The sequence below is a fragment of the Ochlerotatus camptorhynchus genome, unplaced genomic scaffold (genome assembly GCF_037179485.1).
Source record: "Ochlerotatus camptorhynchus isolate MF236.1 unplaced genomic scaffold, CSIRO-AGI_Acam_v1.1 ptg000132l, whole genome shotgun sequence".
Classification (NCBI taxonomy): Eukaryota; Metazoa; Arthropoda; class Insecta; order Diptera; family Culicidae; genus Ochlerotatus; species Ochlerotatus camptorhynchus.
Window position 1 is genome coordinate 1,391,389 of NW_027040622.1, and position 20,384 is coordinate 1,411,772.

At 36.9% G+C, this 20,384-nt stretch overlaps 1 protein-coding gene across 1 annotated transcript in view; it reads left to right on the forward strand.

The window, feature by feature from the left end:
- The first annotated feature begins 908 nt into the window (after positions 1-908).
- LOC135700310 (uncharacterized) overlaps positions 909-20,384 on the forward strand; it is a 57,651-nt gene continuing 38,175 nt past the window's right edge. The window contains exon 1 of the mRNA XM_065220778.1: positions 909-1,580. The gene's annotated coding sequence lies outside the window, so the exon portion shown is untranslated. The remainder of the gene's footprint in view (positions 1,581-20,384) is intronic.

Genomic DNA, 20,384 nt, shown 5'->3' on the forward strand with positions numbered 1-20,384 from the left:
CAGCTGACATTTTGCACTACTGTAGGTACTCCGGATATGAGGTGAGGTGAATCGGTGAGTTGTTTCTCGAGAATGCTTTCACAATCACATATATGAAAATTTGATCAATCACGGATAATCACGGTGGTTTAAAACAATTTTATGTAAAATTTGAAGTTTATGTTTGACGCCTCAATATAGTTGAGGCTAGCTGGACCAGCCTATTTTTTCACGAATCAGATTAAGATAAGAAAAGTTAATTTAATATCACAGCATCTACTTAACGATGACATGACAGCAGTGCCTTATTTTCATCTTGTAGGAGCATTCCGCATCCAGACATTCTACATCAAATATTAATACATAATCCGTGCCAATCTGAAACATTGTATAATGCTGGCGTTACCGAAAGTTTAATGAACTGTCAGGAGAGGAATAAATGAATCGTTTCTAAGGATATTATTCTCTCTTCATTTTGTCCTGTTCAATAGAGGACAATCATGCTCTCACATTCATTTCCCTTACTACTCTTACTCAAATTATCTCGTATTTCAATACACCCTAATGAACTGAGATAACCATGGATCCGAAGCGTTTCAGGGCAGATGATGATTTTATTAAACTTTTCTTAAGACATTCCTGAATTCATGTTCGCCCGTTGGTCGATCCATTTCACATTTAATCTTTTGACTTACCTTTCGTAACAATAGTAATGACTGATTGCTTCATTTTTATCATTTCTATCCTATCACTCCTGTTCTCGACCCTCCCAAGTGCACATGCGCCGGATGTGCAGAGGCGAGCGAGAGAACATGAAATCAAACAACAGTGCAGTTCACCTTTACCATACTTACATATCCCTCGCACCACCGTCGTCGTCGATTTTCTCGTCGGGGAAGCTAAAGAGAGGTTCCATCAGCTCGGAGCGGTCAGTTTCACTCGGTCATCGGAAGAGCTAGGACTTGCCCAAGCTTAGGAGACGAACAACGTTGCGTTATTTACAATCGAAAAAATTTCAACTGGAAAAGAGAAAAACTCACTGCGTGTGTGTGTATCACTATTTCCAGAAGACAGCCAATAGCGGTTTGTTCTATTGTAAAGAACCCAAAGCGTGCAGAAGTTTCCACGAGGGAGCGTAAAGCGAATCGTTTCAAGACAGAGCTAGGAATAAGTCCCTCTGGGTGGAAAGGAAAAGTTAATTTTGGAATAATCTGCCTGGCACACGGGTGCGGTGTTCTGGAAGGTGAAAAAGTGGTGACAAAAGAAGAAAAAACATTTTGATAACTGAGAAAACTTTTATTCAAGTAAGGTTGAAACACTGCAAGTGAAGCTCATATTGTTAACTGATTGATCGAGAACTGTCCATACACATATCGGAGTGCGAAGAAGAGAAAGAGTCGGAAAGTGCCGATAGTGGTTCTTATAGAAGAAGTTTGGTTTGCTGATTTTTTTTTTTCGTTTTTATAGCTAAAGTTATTTTTACTAAACAATCTCAACCTAGTGATCCCAGTTACTAGTGATTTATATAAATACCGTATTTAGTTAAAAAGCCTATTTAAAAAAAGTAATCATCATACAACAGCTAACCAGATAAACCAAGGGTAACTAGAAATTGCATTTACTTTTTATTATACGTTTTATTAAACTAGACTCGATTTTCCATTCTCCTTCAGCAAGATTGCGAAATTGCCAACTTTTTGTAAGCGAAAATTGGAAGAAGAACTAGTAAAACGAAATGTACCTAATGAGTTTCTGCGAAGATGAAAAAAAAGGGAGTACGTGGTGAACAAGTTAAGGGGAGAGATGAATCCCATCTCGTTTTCACACAGTTACATAAGTTGTGTGTTCTTCTCTTCCCTGATGTATGGATGTGTGTGTGTTCTGGTATATCGCTGGTATCGGATCAAACCGGGAGACCGGGATGTGAAGGTCAGATGAACGCTCGCTGCTGCGGTGGTGAAACTTAGCAGACGGAGTTGGCAGAGGAGAACCGAAAGGGAGTTTTCAGTGCGAACACGTTTTGCTTGTGGTTAATCAATTGGATTGATGTGGTGTTTTTGTGTACAAAATTTAGTTTTGGAATTTTCATGGAGGTATGATCGGATTTTTCAAGTGAGTGAATTTAATGAGCTTGAAAGTGGAGACATCAATGCATTTTCACTGTAGTTGTATACATATTTCAACGAATATCGTGAACGTGAGTGAAACTTAATCACACTGTACCGAATATTTTTGCAGCATGTCAAAAGATTTAGAAACAAAACTAATATACTCTTCATATTTGTTTTAATTGTATTATCTTTTATCATGGAGGCTCCAGGCTGAAAGCCTCTTTAACAAATAAAACTTAACTTAACTTCTCCTCTATCTACGGATGGGTCGATTGATTGAAAATTTTAAAAAGGCTGCCGTAAATATTCACCTTTAAAGTTGATAAGTCGAGGCATAAATTGATCCAAAATAAGAACTGTGAGTAATGCATATAAATTATCAATGTATCCATATTGTATGACAAATGTAGCAGCAAAATCATTGAATTTGAACAAATTAAATTACTAATACTTCAAATTGTCAAATTACTCATAAATGTTTACTGCTAATGATCTATGCCAGATTTGATAAAATAAAAAGTTGGTTAATTTTGTCGCATCAATTTTAAGAACTTTGAGGAGAAATCCAAATGGAATCCTTAGAAGATTTCAAAACTGCTCGGATTCTGACGTGAATTCGTAGAGAATTTTCACAAGATTTTAAAGAGAATCCGAAGTTAGTTGCAAAGGTATTCTAGGGAAAAATAACAAATTGTGTATGCATTCCAAGAGGAAGATTACTTAGGGAATGCTGAAGAGAAATCCTAGAGAACAGTAGGAGTAGTTATGACTAGAATTCCAAGGTTGATTATCACGGTGGATCAAAACTGTACCTTCCCGACCAAAGGTCCAAAGACCGAAATGTCGGATTTAAATCGTAGTACCGTAAAACTGGGGCAAGTTGATCACATTGTACCAATAAACCAAAATGTTTTTCCAACCATAGGTTTGACACGCAAACAAAACCTTCCAAACCTGTACTAGCAAATACTTTTCTAATGTACGAATCTACGTTTTAAATGGCATGTTTGGTTCATTGTTAGGAATTAAAATAAGATTAAAAATGTAAATTTTCAATTCTGGGGTCAAGTCTAAAATACTGCATATTTTGTTGCAAAATTGAAGAACATACGCCTAAATGTAGGCATCAGTTTATCAGGTAAATTAATTTGTATCGTTCATTTTAACGAAATCTGGTTTCAGATTCGGATTCAGCGACTCAAAATTAAGTAAAATAAGTCATTTCATCGAACACTGCCTCAGAATAAATGCTAATGCTGATAGAATTTTTAGAAACAGTTAAAAGTTGTATATTTTATCCCTTCCACATAATTGTACATTTAGAGTGGTAGAATGCATCATTTGTTAGGAAAAACTTTTGAATAGTACTATTTAAATCTACTTTATTAAATATTAAACACATAATCTTATTACAATATCAAGAAAAAGGATTGTTGAAAAACGAAAAATGAAATGAAATGAAATGATCAACTTCACCCCGTTTTACGGTACATGTTTTTTTTTTCCCGTGTGGTGGACATTTACCACTGCGACCAGTGTTTTGATCTATTGTGGTGTATCCTCTTTTTACTGTTTGCCGTGTGTTTTGATGATCAACCACTATGTAGAGTGGTCTTCATCATTGATCATCGGCATTATCCCAATATGGAATTGCACTTCGAATGAAGTTTACAACTTTATTGGGTATACTGGTCCAAATTTCTACAGGTACAGTGAGTCCTTTATCAAGAAATCTGCATCGTTCATTAAATAGTGCAGCGCAATCACACAATAAATGTTCAGAGCTTTCGCTCTCCAAATTACAAAAGCGACATTTATCGTACATGTTTAAATCTACCGTGAGACGATATTCCGAAAATAATAGTAACAGATGTTTCCTGTTAGTATTCTAAGATTGTTTTTACTCAGTGAGTATAATTCCAAAATAATTCCGTCAAGAATACCAAACGAATTATTATAAGAATTCAAAGAGAATCTGATTCAGATTTTTTTTTCTAAAGAGTGAGGATAGTTTCAAGAGTATTACGAGGAAGATTCCAAGAAAATTTTGAGGAGAATATCAAAAAGTTTCTGAGAGTATTCCAAGAGAATTTTAAAGAGATTTAAAAAGGTACTTTTTGTGAATACTTTGCGAACCCTGAAAATATGAACCCTATGAAATATTAACTCATCTGCTCCCAAGGGGTTCATATCTGCGAAATATCAATTTATTTGGAATACACATGTAAATTGAGGTAAATAAAACATGGTTTCATAAAAAAAAATCAACATTTCATGGTAATTTCTACTTAGTTTTGATTGTTTTAGCTCAGTCTGACCCATATTGGATCTGGCTGTAACTTAGCTGAACAGAAAGTTTTCAAGCTCTTTGTTTGACAGTGTTAGAGTAATTCATCAGTATCCAATTAGGTTGTTTCTAAAAACATCATTTTTGTTTCACATTTCAATAAAAAGTAGTGTATGGGAGACTTATACACACAGAATTTACTGTCGTGTTTAGTTATTTTCTACCGAAATCTCAGCAACTGAACGTTCGGTAAAACTTTGACTTACTTTCACTTTAAAACCTGTTTTTTTTTTCAAAAATAGCTTCAAAGCACGTTGCATCTTTCTCAATGATCAAATCTTGTAATTGTAGTGGAAATATTTCGTTTTAAAGTAGCTTTAACGAGAGCTTCAAAGCAATTAAAACGAATTGCCTAATTTTTCCCCATCAGTTCAGCTGTTGAGATTTCGGTAAAATCAATTTTTCGCATCAGTAATTTAGATTTTATTAGTAATTGCATTAACAAAAAGGCAATATAATATTGATTAATTACAACATATGTATTGGAATTACCCTGCCTTCAACTTGTTTGACCAGGTTCAGATTCTGAAATGCGTCACAGGTGGCACTCACGACTTCCATACGCATTTCGTCCCATATTCGTATGATTGGCTTTGAATTAGATCAAATTAGATGCCCTGTGCTCGAATACCTTCGACAATATTTAAGACCAAAAGTCAAAAAGTTGGTAAATTTATCTCTGCATCAGCTCTGAACGAGCTTGTTGTGTGAAATTGCACTCCGTCCTATTTATAAACATAATTATCTTTTTCAATCATTACTTATGAAAGTTTGACAACTTTCTCCAAAACTCCATTTCATAATATATTGCGTTAACTTTAATGCTTTTTTTTATGAAAACCGATGTAATTTGTAGCACTTGCATATTCATCCAGGAACCATCACTGGAGCAGTAGTTTGGAACATTTTCCGATGTAGAAGCCCACAATCTGTCGTTTTGAACATTATGAGACTGCTGCAGGGCAAACAACTTTTCGTCGGATAGGTGAAACTCTTCCGCAGCAGAAGAAATGTTCTTTCGAGCCTTATTTTCTTCGAAGATTTTGAAACTTTATGAACTTTCCATTTCTTGAATGCTTGAATGGCTGGTCAATTTTCAGGAAACTGTGCAGGAAAGGTTTCGAAATATCAAAATCATCGGCCATTTTACGTAAAGAACACAGGAATTTTTGCCAAATCCTTTTTCTGGCTATTTCAATAACTCGTTCTGTCACCACTGACCGTGCTCGGCAGGATATCTTCCAATCACCCAATGAGGAAGTGTCATGGTAGCTTCTGATGACCCAATAGACAAAATCACGCTTCATTCCTAGGCTATTCATTTTTTAATGGTTCGCCTTTCAAGAACTGTTTTATCATTCACGAAAATGCTTCATTGCCATCGTGAAAACAGGTTGGCAGAACCCTAAATCATTACTTGACTAGCCCATTTGTTTGAAGTTTATATATAAGCGTATCCCATTCTCGTACTAGAGTCTGTCAAAGTATGTGTTTGTTTTGATTCGCCTTATAAATTTGACATAGTTTAATGAGCGGTTCATGTATTCTCCTACGTATCGAGGCGTGCTTCAATTAGCTTGAGACCGAAGGTCTGGTACTTCCTGAGCCAAATGATTGAGTAGGTTTCTTCGGGACCCACTGGTCTTACTAATGTCTATGCTTTGACGACTCCAAAGATTTATGAATTCATGTCATTTAATTACAATTTTCTTCTTCTTCGCATTTCAAGCTTATTTCTGATCACTTATTAGCTTATTTGTTTATTTGTTTATTTGTTATGTTTGCATCAAAAAAAAAGTACAGATCATACAGACTACATATACTTAAGTTATAAACAAAAATAACAAGGAAAACATTGTCAAGTTACTAAAAATGTATAAGTCTGAAATTTTACACTTAGCTTAGAAATTTTACACAAGGCAGAGGATCTTCGGCGAAGCATATTCCGTGTCAAGTGGAAATCAAACCTCGACGCTACGGAGCGTGAAGCGAAGTAAACTTCGTTGCACAGATTCAATTCGCTCGGCCCCATTATTGTAGTTCGGGCTCCAGACTGCAGAGAATACGTACATCGTACGAGAGAGCGATAGAGCGATTTCAAGCAGTAAATGTCTGTGAAGTTCTTAGTAAGCTTAAAGACAAAACCAAGAGTTCTGGACGCTTTGTCGACGACATGCGATATATGGTGTGAGTATGTCAGCTTTGAGTCCAGGAAAAAGGCCAAACTCTTTCACGCAATGCACCCGTTCGATAGTCGTGCCTAGTAGTTTGTAGTTGAAAATAATCGGTTGTTTCTTGCGTGAGAAAGTAATAACTGTACACTTAGCTGGATTGACCACCAGTCGGTTTAGACTACACCAGTCAGCAAAGATTTCAATCTGATTTTGGAGAGAACGGCAGTCGGCGAGTGAGCGAATGCGCAGAAAAACTTTCAGCTCGTCTGCAAACGATAATCGTGGCTCTGTGATATCATGGTGAACGTCGTCGAAGTAAAGGAGAAATACCAATGGTTCCAGATGGCTACCCTGAGGTATACCGGACTTTGCGCAGAAGCTTGCTGAGCGACAAGTACCCAAGTTACTGTCAGTTGGCGCTCCGTGAGGTATGAACGAAACCATCTCAAAAGATTGCCACCGATCCCTAGTCCATCAAGCTTAGCGATCGCAATTTCGTGCTTCAGCTTATCGAAGGCTGCCGTAAGATCTGTTTAAATAACGTCCGTTTGGGTCCGATCAATCAAACTGTTTGTGATGTAAGATATTAGGCACAGCAGGTTCGTAGTTGTGGAACGCCCAGGTATGAATCCGTGTTGATCTATACTTAGATGTTGCTTGCAATGCGCATTTGGGGACTCTACACAGATAAACATTCTGAATTTTAATTGTGATGTAAACTCATTCACGTAGACTTGTATTTCATTTCACGCAACCGAGCAACTTGCAAACAATGTTGTTTACAAAGATGGACTTTTGTATACAATATTTGCAACATTGCATGAAATGTGTCAGAACTTTGCATGATATATAATGTAAACGTATATGATATGTAACGCTCCATTTATGTGCATCATATTGAACAGAAATTTACACTACTTTTTCGAGCTGTGTATGACAACCAATTCAAAAAGTTTTGATACAGCACTCAGCGATGTGAATCCCAGGTAGTTGTTTACGTCGCGTTTGCTTCGCTTTTTATGAAAATTGCAACATTTGTATTGCTTGTTCTCAACTTAGTGTTCTAGATGCACTTCCACAGTTATTAATTGAGAGCTTTCGATGCCTGTTACCATTTTTACATTAGTAGAATTGTGTGGCAAGTACAATCATACGATATGCCCAGGGAAGTCGGAAAATTTTTCAACCCGAGAAATTCCCTGGCCGGAACGGGAATTGAACCCAGCCACCTCCAGTATGGTCTTGCTTTGTAGCTGTTCCTTTACCGACTGAACTAAGGAAGGCCCGTTACAAATTTAGCTAATATCAAAAACTGTACATTTTCGTCACTAACTACTTTGGCACTGACAATTAACGTGGTTTCCATTGAAGATCATTTTTAGCTTTAGCAAGTGAGGAAAGCTGTTTTTTCAATAATATACACGGCTGAGATTTTGTAGTGCTGTTCAGGATAAAAAATCAGTAAATCAGTGAAATCAATATTTTGGCCACTAGTGCCTCCTACATCCAAACTTTTTTCACCAAACTAGGTATATTTTTTGAAGATATTAGAAAAACTGAGCACTCGGCGATCGTTTCGATAATTATATCAGATACTGAACAGGTAGGGATTCTTGTGAGCTGTCAAATACTACCGGAATGATTGCTTTGGCGTGACGACAAGTCAGTACTTCATCGTCACCGTCGGAAAACTCACCGCCTGCGATGCCACAAATACAGATTTTTGTACACGTAAGGTACTATAACAAGTTATCACAAAAAATAGTGTTGGAACTATTTTTAAGCTTACAAACTTGGTATATTACCTTACGGTATCAAAATAAACAAGGGGATCCCAATTTTTTTCGTGTATCAACATCTGTTGTTTCAGTGTTCACTCGGCTGTCGACAAAAGAAGACCACTCTCGATGTGTGCTATGCGATCGTCTGTTTTCTCGGTAGCAACCATTGTGGTGTGGTCCTCCTCATTGTTCTTCATCGGCAGTTCTTTCAGTCGATGCGTCGTCGACTTTGCAAAGCAACCGTCTAGTGATGAATGTCTGAGTGCTGACCACGTTTTGCGTCCATTGCTGCAATGGAAGCGCTCTGACCCCCGTTGGCGTAACTGCCATACAATGAAACCACTGGAAGCGGCTCCAGTTCAGATGGAGGAGGCTTTTTGGATAGCGGAATATAAAGTGTTTATTGTGTTGTATCTTTTGACTATAGTTTTAAGATGTATTGTATAGAATCCTCGGCTTTGTAAAGTTAATTCGTTTGAGCCTTATTGAATAAATCAATAAACAACAACATCTGTTGTTTGTGGCATCGCTGGTCATCGCACCAATTCGATATTTCTTCGCTTCCCGTCTTATCACAGCATCGATAGTATTTCCCCCGTTGGTAGGGATTAATTTTATTTGGATTACATTTGTACTGGACACGGGATGTTATTTTGTTGAACGTTGGACGTGTTGATTAAAGCTAAGCGGTTTCCAGTTCAAAATTCGGAGAGGGAGAGTTCATATCCATTTGACGTCTACTTGCTAACAAGAAGTTTCTTTTTAAAAAGCAAATTTTAGTCGTTCAATGTTACAACTATGACGCTTATTCTAGATAATGACCAGGCGTCCCCATCGTATGCTGCATAACTCTGACTTCTCATGGTAGTACTATTTTGTATGAGCTTTTAATAACATCGTGATATTGCATTGCAGTTAGAATTCTTAATTTCAATATTTTCTCTATTAAAGGTGGTACAAGACATAAAATTAAATGACAGTCTCAAAGACACTACTTCTCCAACCGCATAGATTACGTAGACTCAAAAAAATCACACTAAGGGGGAAATATTTGAATTTCTAGTGACGAACATATAGGGTGAGTGTACTAGTTATGGCCATACGGCCTAAATCATACTCAGTATTTCCAAATTGTTCAACGATAGTGGATTTTATTTTTTTCAAAATATTGAGGATTTAGAGCATATCATGGGGAACACTAGTGCCATAACTGATACAGTTTCCCTAACTTTCCGTCGTCCTCACAACAACAAATCAATAAGGCGAATGTTTATAACCCAGTAGTGACTTCATTTCCGACGTCGTAGCTTTAGTCAATCGATCGATCCTTTTCCAGTCATGTTTGTGTGTGTGTGTGTCGGTGTGTGTGTGTGTGTGTGTGTACGCGTGTGCCAGAATCACGTGCATAAAAAGCGACCGCCAGTCGATAACCAGATGGGAGTGGAAAATCGAGTTTAGCTTCCCCACACTGGGTTGGGTGTTCTACACGGCCAATGTGAGTAACTCAGTGGCTGAGTGTGCTGGGTTACTCAGTGAATAAGTGTTGAATGTTCCTCGCTTTTCCTGGGAAACCTGTTTGAATATAAGGAAAATCGACAAACATTTTACTCAGTCTACGAGTATACTAATAGCCTGAGTGAAATCGAGGAAAATTTGGGGTTATTCTCATCGACCGTGTACATCGACGAAGCGAAATTGGCGTAAATTTCACTGCTCTCCCACTCGGTGGTTGTGCTATTACTAGGAAAGAAAAACAATCGATAGTGGAATTTTTCTCAATGGGAATCGCAAGTGACGGCTACTGAATGGTGATGGCGAAGGGATTAACTGATGAGCACCAAGGATACAGGTATCGGAGTGGAAAATTGATCGAACATTTTATTGGCAGGTGGCAATAAATAGTAACGTGTGCTGTTTGTGTAGGAGGAGAACAGTTAGGACGAAGTTATCAGCTATCTAATGCGGAACAAGATAATTTAAGCAGTTTACTAATCAACTTTCAAGGTGTGATGAATACAGAAATAAGGCAAATTAAGTAGAATCAATGATTGATTGGTGCAAAACAGTTTCAGGGAAACTCAAATGGAATAGTATAGTTATCCATAGTGAAGATCAAAATATATTAAAAGTCAAAGAATTCAATCCCCTAAAGTAAATTTTCTTTACTTCACGGCATGTATATTGAAGCACTGGGCTATCAAATATTCAATGCGCTTCCTAAAACTATTTTTTTATCAAGTACCTAAGACTACTAACCACCGAATCAATTAAAAACTTCCCTCATTCATACGTACTCACTTTGCTTAATTGAACTATATTTACACCAACAAAATGGAACGATATCACACCAAAATAGAGAGCAGCCCGTCCAGTAGTAAACAAACACGTCACGTTAATTACCTCAACGCTCAACCTGTTGCGTCTCTAAACATCCTTTATCTATGGTGTTTGTTATTGTTTGTTTAGTCGACCAAGAATTGATAAGCTCATCATGCAACTAGTTCTATTTCGGTTAGGTTTTGTAGAAGTGAACGTGGGGTGGACATGCTAGTTAGGAAACTGAAACATTTGAAGCTAATGATTTTTGTTGTCAATATTTGAAATATTTTGATCGATTAATTTTACTTAAAGTTGAGCTTAAGTAGCATTTGAACTTGTTCATTTAAAGTTCTACAGATATCACAAATGCGTTTTGTAGATTACAACGGGAGAGACAATATTATGCCTTGAGAATAAAGCGTAGCATCATGCAAACAATTGTTTGAAATCGTTTAAAGTTCTCAGCAATGTTTTTCAACTCATTCAAACTTGGAGCACTTACCCTACGAAATCTAAACGTGATTACACAGTGGACTTAGATGAGAGTGCGTACCTATTCATAATAAATACACACAACCGCTATAGTGAGCACGACGCGCAGCAACACGGAAGGGCACGGAAGGTTTACCCTTCGATTAAACTGTAATTCATCTCATATGAACCTCTGATAGTGCAAATCACGTTACCACGACAGTTAGTGACGCAGCCACTTGAGGACAGATTTATCGCACAATTAAAATGTAAACCGATGATGCATTTTTATTAACATCCCTATGCACAGAAAGTTACTTAATTGCGGTAAGAATCATCCGATTGAATCGGTATTCAAGTTCTAAAACGAGACATTGTTATTGCGTCTTACTGAACGGCGCAATTCTAATATAGTGTCACTCATATGCCCGATAGCTGATCACGTAACACTCCATGAGGTATTTTACATCTCCAGTGAGCTGTCACGTGAAGTAAGCATTGAATTAAATTACCAGCAATAACCAACCATCCGAAGCGTGGCGCTTCAACGTGATGTAACAGGAAAAAATCGCATTGATTTTTGGAAGAAATGTTCAAAAAAAAACTGTACACATTGCCTGTTTCGCAAAACTTATTTATCACCAATTGAGACCGTTTCAAAGTCACGAACCTCTAGACTGTCAAGGTTGATCAAGGGCATCGAGTGTGGAGAACGAGTTTTTTTTTATTTGTCCGGCTATATCACAGTATCTGCTGATTTCATTAGAATTATTACTTTGCCATTCAGAGTTTGTCCCCTGCAACAACCATGACAAGCACACCGAGGCACTGTTGGCATCGTTGACGACGTGAACTGTACCTAACTCCCATATAATCAATGCAATCAACAATAAAGCGATGCGACTGGGGCATTAAATTTCGGCATGCAATTTTTCCGCTGCACGCTTTTTGACGGTTGACACGCGAACAAGACATGATGAACGCGAATCCGACTACCAACTCCTGGCACTGGGATACCGCGAGCTGTTGAGCTGTCCATTAGAATGCTAACGTATTTTGGGTGACGACGGACGAGTCGCTAGATTGCCAATATTATTCTGTATGTGAAAAGCTAAACTGAAATTATGGCAGACGTCAAACTGTGGCAGATTTGACCGATGCTGTGAAATTGTGCCAAAACGGTCATATTAATCTATTTTATGAGCGTATTGCCCGAGCTTTTATCTCAAACAGCCACAGCTGAAGTTATCTTGGTTCTATGTGTGTGTAGAGTGTTGTGTTTTGGAATGGAATCTTCTCAAATTTCCCTTGACAGTAGCTTGGTAATGGACACATTCAAATGAATGTATGCAAATCATTGCTATTAACAACAGTACCGTCGCTATTCGCGTAAGAGTTCCAGGTCGTGTAGAATTCCTATTTACGTATGCGAATAGCAGCAGTGTAATTACACGTTTTTAAATCCTCGGATTAAATATGGATCTGAAAACATTCAAACTCATTCAAACAACCATTTTAGTCGTCTTTTATCAATATATACGAACATAAATGTGACACAGTGCAGTACAACATTTGATTGTTGAAAGTGACCAGGCAGGAATACCAGGTATATTTAGAAAAAAAAACTTCAACGTAAAGACGAACCCCTGCTTTTAAAATTTGCGACCAGGTTTGTAACCAGAAATTCAGGGAAATTAAGGCAAAATCATTTTATTTCAAGGAGCTTGGTAGATGTTCGAGAAACTTGGTAGAAGTTCAGGAAACTATGTGGAAAATCAGGAAACTTTCTTGAAATGCAACTAATGTTATACAAGTAGCAAACTTTGTAAAAGCTCAACGAACTTCGTAGAACTTCAGTGATCTTTATAGAAGTTCAAAGAATGTTGTAGAAGTTCAGGAATTTTTTAGAAGTTCAGTGAACTTTGTAGAACTTCATTGAACTTAGCAGATAAGTTATTCACAGAATTTGTGATTTTTTTTTAAAATCCGGGGAAGTTCGTTGAAGTTCAAAAGTTTATCTTTAACTTCAGAGAACATTGGAAAACTTCAGAGATTTCGTAGAAATTCAGGAAACATCGTTTAAATTATAGAAACTTCGTAGGGATACAGATAACTTCGTAGAATTTCAGGAAACTTTGAAAAATTTCTGAAAACTTTGTAGACAATTTACAATGTAGAAGTTTGGGGAATTTCGTTGATAAGAAAAGGGAACACTTATACAAATGTTGAGACCTTTTTTAATTTCAGGCTACTTCATTGAAGTGTAATGGACTTGGAATAATTTTAGGAATTCCGTACATGTTCTGGAAGCTCCAAAGACTTGAGGGAGCTTCGCATAGAATCATCGAGAAACGTAGAAAAGCACCCAAGTGCGTTACAGTGCAAGTTTTATCGTTTTTTTCCTTGATTTGTTTTCCATCGGTCTTGTTTTCCGTGCTGAGCACCTATGCTACCCACACCAGCAAGGCAGCTCCCACACCTGGATCCATCAACTTATGAACCGGGGACCAACGGCTTTACTTTCTTCCGAAGGAAGGCGTGATCAGAGATTTTATGCCTCAGAACATCCCGGTGGCATCGACTGGAATTGAACCCTGGCCCAGGGGTTGAAACTGTTGACGTTGTTTACAACACTCGCTTCGTTGTCATGCACGACAGTCTGTTTTTATTCGTGCTCTCATGCTCTACCGTCGTCTCTCTTACACAGCACAAACGGAAGAACAACATTCGAGCAAAAAGAAAATTTTCAATAACTATCATATGACGTGTGATTTCGTTCTAATTCCACAATTTGGTGTAAATTAAACCATTTCTGATCAGAAATGTTATTATTTACTAGGACTTTCGTTGCTTGCTACTTTCTGAGTTCACACATGCACAACATCAGCAGCACTTATTACGAGAAAAACTAAAATACATACATTCGTGACGGTCTTCGGCAACAGTGTCGTATGACAGAGCCTGTCATATGACATTTTAGTTTGGTACGGTAATTTGATAGCTTGTTTTGCAAGTGTCAGAAGCAAAGGCAGTCGATTATCACAGAAAATATGTTGACTACGGTGACCACTTACAAGACTGCCCAGGACTGCTGGTAATTACGCCACCGCTCAAGTTTTATCGTGGTTTTCTGGTTCAATTTAAATTGCGTCCCTCAGATATTCTCCCAAGAATGATGTTTGATCATATATGATCTTATTGAGCGGCATTATTGATTATTCTGATGATCTCCAGCTAATCAAAAATTCAAATAGAGTCCTCTGGTTATTTTTTTCAAAACTTCAAGATGATGATCTGAAGATCTTTGATTGTTCAAATATTCAAATGGCATCACTTAGATATTTTCCCAACATAGTAGGTTGGTCAGGAATTTAAATGATGTCTTTCAGATACTTGCTCAGGAAGATCTCATGTGCATTTTTTTTTTCAAGACTTGAGGTTAACTAACTAATGTTTTAATAAATAAAACCGTTGATTTTGATTACATTATTCATAATCAACAATCTCTAAAATAAGTTTGAAATATGAAGTCAAAGTCATCACTTTACTGCTTAAAATTAAAAAGGCTTCTATTTTAATTCTTCAAATTTAACATGTCTTCCAAAATCTCCACAAAAAGTGAAATGCCTTCAGGATAAAAATGTCTTCACAGATTTTCACATGACTTTAAAATGAAAACAATGGCAACCCCCTTGATTTCATTTTTGTTTAGTGTGCAATATGCAAGAAAATTTTATACAAAACTTTTCTGAAGATACTATGCTAAGAAATTATTTGCTTCAAAAGTTCACATCAATTTTAACATTATTTAACACTCCGAACACGATGCCTCCAATAAAATGTGTAACGGCAAATTGGCAATGTTTTAAAAATCATTGCTCAGCAATTTATCAATCGATTTTACATCTATTGATATCGAATAAATCTTTAATGTATGCAGTTTTAACTGACGTCAATAGATTTGAAATTCGTCATATGGCTGTGGTCTGATTTTTCAAACATTGCAAGTTTGCCGTTACACATTTTACCGGTGGCACCTATAGTCGCTATATTTATAGTCTGGCGGATAGAATTTCGATCTATTAAAGAGCGGAACCAATTCAATATATTGCAACAATTGAAAAGGTAATACCAAATTAGTAAACAAAAGGTTGATTATTCTTTCCTTGCCAATCGAACAAAAATTACCAGCATCATCGGATAGGGAAAATTTCCCCAACCCAAAGATGTTGTTGGTTTGCGTAGGTGAGCCTACTCATTTCTGGCTCAACGAGAAAAGGGTTTCCGAAGTTTTGTTCGCAATAGCTGATGTGCTCTTTTCTATTGTTGGTCGTGATTTGCTCGATTGGTTCCACTATTTGACAGCTCAATTGGTTCCCAATATTCTATCCGCCAGACTATGAATATAGCTACTATACTGCCTATAATCGCATATCAGTCCCATATGGAAAAACTAGGCGTTGAAAAAATGTCAGTCGATGTTACGAAGTGCAATTCTCATGTAAATATTTGAAAAATCATAGTAAATTTATTGATAATTTTTTCAAGTTAAAATCTGTCACAATGAAGCTTGCATGTTTTGTTATATCTGTGAAAAATATGGCAATTCGAAAAGCAGAACTTTAACTTGAACTATGAACGACTGAATTTCAGGATGGGACTGATATGCGATTACTTTGCTTGATGGGACAAACTGACTTGATGTCGTTTTCATATTTTTATGATCAAAGTCCATAGTTTTATCACATATTATGAAATTAGATGCCAATTGATAGTGGATAGTGTTGTTATCTCAACATTGACGAAAATCCGTATGGGACTGATATGCGATTATAGGCAGCATAGTGGCATCGTGTTCGGAGTGTTAAACCATTTTCCTACTGTGAATAGGCGAGAATCATGGAACTGGCAAGCCGCCATCTTTTCGTAGACAGCATAAAAAAGTGAAAACAAAGCAACCAATACCAGGCCCAAGCGTGGACCCGCAGTTATGCTCGTTATGGCTTAGAGATAATGGAGGAAGCCGGGAGCCAGGACGCTCATGCTGGTAACCATTCTGAAGCTTGAGACTAATGCTACACAAAGTTAAAGAGTTATTCGTTATTCGTCCGGCTCACGCCATTTTGAAAAACGAACATTATTAACAATATACACGCTAACTTCAAAGTACCCATTTAATGAGTATCTTTTACTCTTTTTTGGAATCCATACTAAGTTGTCAAAAAATGGGTATTTTCCAAAAATGAAAAATGGTTACTTTTTATTCACTTTAAAAAATGTCTTCTTGCAATAAAAATGGGTAAACACATTATTGTTATTTTGCATTTCGGAGACATGTCGAAAAAAAATCACGACTCAAGAGGATACGCTAAGGAAGCTCGAACGGAAGTTTGATTGTGCTAGCAGATTCCATCTGGCCGGTGTGAATTTGGGTGAAAATAGTGCGCCGGACAGAAGTCTTATTATTGCAGCAACATGACGAAAAACAGCAACCCGAGGTGAATTTCACGAGGTAAGAGCTAGAAGTCAAGCTAGAAGTGTGATGTGTCCGTTCTCAGTTCCGTTTCAGGTTTAGCTTCGATTAGTGAAGACTGGCGAATGAACGTCTAGTAGTGCGTTTCAACTAATTATACAGGGTAGCCGTGGAACCAGTGAAATTCCATCGAAAATCAGGATGGTTTGGCAATGGAAGACGGTAACGAGGGTTGAAATTCGAACAGCCGGAATCGAGGCCGGAACAACCTTTTCTCGTTTAAAGGGTGGCAGGTTACAACCTAAATATAACACATATTTTATTATATTTAGTGCAATATAAAAGATTCCTCTTTGTTTTTCTTTTGATTACTTTTAATATTCGGTTAAATTATTAAAGGCAGGAAGCCCATAAAACAATTTTGTTGATAAAATTGGTATTTTTCATTCATCTCCAGTAAGAACATGAATGCTAAAAAGTATCCATTTTTTGAAGTATGCGTCAAATACTCATTAATGAGTAATATTGGGTTTACTCATTTAATGAGTTAAGCCACTTTTCTTAAAAAATGGGTCTTTTTTACTCATTAATGGGTACTTTCAAGCTAGCGTGTAGGATTCCACATCAAGCTCGCTCATATACGTCAGTTAGGTATAGGCGGAGCACTAGGACAAAATTAAATGATTAATAAATGTTTGCACAAAGTTCTAAATGATTTACGGTCTTTGGCAAAGTTGTTCTGCATAGTTTGTCCAATCTACAGTGACTCATAAAAGTGTTCATACACTTTTTGCGACAATTTTTTGAAACAGTAGAGGGCTTCATTTTGAAAAACCATTCACCAACCATTTAGATTAATGAAGGTTTAGCGTTACGCAAATGGTTCGACGTTTGTATGGGAATTACTTTGGAAGTGTTTTTAAAATCACTTATATCGTCCCAACTTTGGTTGTATAGGTCCAAATCATGAAAACCAAAAATTAATATGTAATTGTTTTGATATTATTCAGTTATCGAAATATTTTGAAAAATATCAAATAAATACCAAAATAACAAAACTTGAGCTTTCAGTTTTAGACAATAACACCTAAAAGATGTATTGGATTGGTATTAGAAATCCTTTTAAAAACAAAATTTTGATATTCTGGCAGCCAAAGAAAATGTTTGCTATCGTCAGTTATTATAATAACTAAATTATGTATTAGTTTGTTATCCGTCAGTTAAACGTAGAACATTTTTGAGTTATTATTTTTGTTTTTTACCTCTAATGTCAGGCTCATCAATACCATATTTAGGATGCCAGTTATGCTGTTAACATACCTGAATTTGGTATTTGGTTCTTTTGCTCGGGCAACCATGAAGCACTTGCACTTTTAATAGGAATTATGTTCACAACCTTTTCCCGTTTTCTCGGAATTTTGAAAATTTCCCCAATTGTGCTAAATGCATTTAAATAAAGCATATAACCGAATGCGATTGAGCCGGATAGATAAAAGGTTAAATGAGTCATTAAGGCTTTGGCAGCATTTTTCCTGTACCTTAAATTTGGTTTTGCCTTCATCAAATTTGTCTACTCTGAAAATTCTCTCAAAACTCTGAACAGGATTTGATTGGATTGTTCTCAAACATTTCCTTTAGAATCAGTTCACTTTGCAAAGTTCTTTTCAGATTTTTTTCTGAAATAAATTTGAGATTCTCTCTTGACACTTGAAAATGCCTTCACGAAGAACACTCCATAACGCTTATGAAATTTGTTCTGAATTTTAGTTTATTATCTCTCTAAGAATTCACTGAAACTTCGATCGATTTGTTTTTATTTCGGTTGAATTCTCCTTATAATTCTCAATTCACCTCAGAATTGTCTTAACATTTTGCTCAGAATAATATGGGAGTTCACCTCTAAATTCATCTGAAAATTCACTTGGAATTCTCCTTAAGGTTCTCATACTCTAAGCACACAATAGATCAAAATTTGATAACTGGTCGCAATGGATTTATGGCCCGAACAGAGACAAAAAAAAAGCCCGCGGACTCGAGTAATTTTCCAACCTGAAATATTCCTAGACTAGACAGGGAATCAAACCCAGCCACCTCCCAGCATGGTCTTGCTTTGTACCTGCACGTTTATCAGCTGAGCTAAGGAAGGTCCCTGATGGGCATTTGGGTTGAATATTCGGTGCAGTTCTACATACAATACAATATTGATGATTCCATGGAATTGGCGCAAACTTGTTTTTTTATTAATCTACACATTTTAATATTCTAAAGTCTTCTTAGCGTACCTGGACCTCAATTAAGACTTATTTTGATTTTGTACATTTTGGAACTCAGCTTGATTCACAGTTTCTCCGAATGCCTCATTTTCATTTTGTTCGGATTTGTGAGCGTAATTTCTTTCGATTCTTTTATTATTATAGTAACTTTAACACTCTTGGGTCATTCATGACTTGTCCGGGGAGAACTTTGTTGTATGTAATCCAGAGAAGCTTTTAAAATAAAACAATCAGTTATCTCAAATCAAAGACTTTTCTGATAAGATTAAATTATATCCATGGATTTAACGGCCCATAAAATGGTGACAGTTGGCCAATATTACAACCAATTTCTTGGAAAGTTTTCTTGTAATAATGATAAGTTTTGTATTATCGATCAAATCCAACCGTAACCAAAATGGTTACCTTATCTTGGCACGTATGTTTGCAGTGGAATTTTGTCTGCGGGTCAAATATTTGACGGAATATGACTTAAAACGCAACTTATGGCTACTCATTGGGCCCACATTTGGAACATGTACCCTATACGTTGTGATGTGAACTAGGTATGAAGTTGGGAATCCAGCCAACAGTTTATACGGAAAGCCTACATTATTACACGTATCTACAGTCTACTCTATACTCGTTATTTGAGAATATGTCTAATGCCTAGCATTTAGGGTTATTGTGGTATCTACGTCAATCCAAAATATTCCACGCTCACTTCTTCATGAATAAAATATCCAATATCAGACAGGTATGAGCAATTTTTAATCACATCCCTTTAATCAACTTGCTGTTCACTCCACATGATGATGATGATGATCTTACGAGAAGCTCACAAGGAAAGCGAATTTCAGCGGAAATTTCCACTCATAAAAGTCCAAGTAGTGTGCATAAACCTTGCCCGGCGGCAGCTACTGGCTATGCCAACATCATCATTGCAGCCGAAGCTAAATCGAAAGAGCCGAAACTGCGAGACGTCCACACAATTGGCAAACGAGGAAACATCAACATTGACTGGAACCTGCGATGACGGCTCTGGACGGGAATGATATTTTCTAGGTCAATCCAATCACTTCTTGTTGGTCGTTGGAAATGGGACTGGAAAGTTTTACCGAGTTGCATTTTAAGACAATGTCGAGGTTGATAACTTAGTACACGACGGAAGAACGTCTTGCAAGCAGTGTGTCTCACCTTGATCCAAGGGCATGGAATGTTGAAACGTACATCGCACATGCATACAAAGGAACTATTGTTCTCATTATCATTGCTAAAAACGTGATAGAAGAATACGATATTCGTCAGTGACGGAAAAATCCACTTAGTAAAAACATGAGTTGATATGGTTCTGAGATTCTCTCCGTTGCATTGCACTTCAAAGGTTAATCACAAGCCGACGCTTTTTTACATTCTGTCTGCAATCTGCCACGAAGGCACCGAACAAATAATGATGACGATACGAAAAATAATTGCA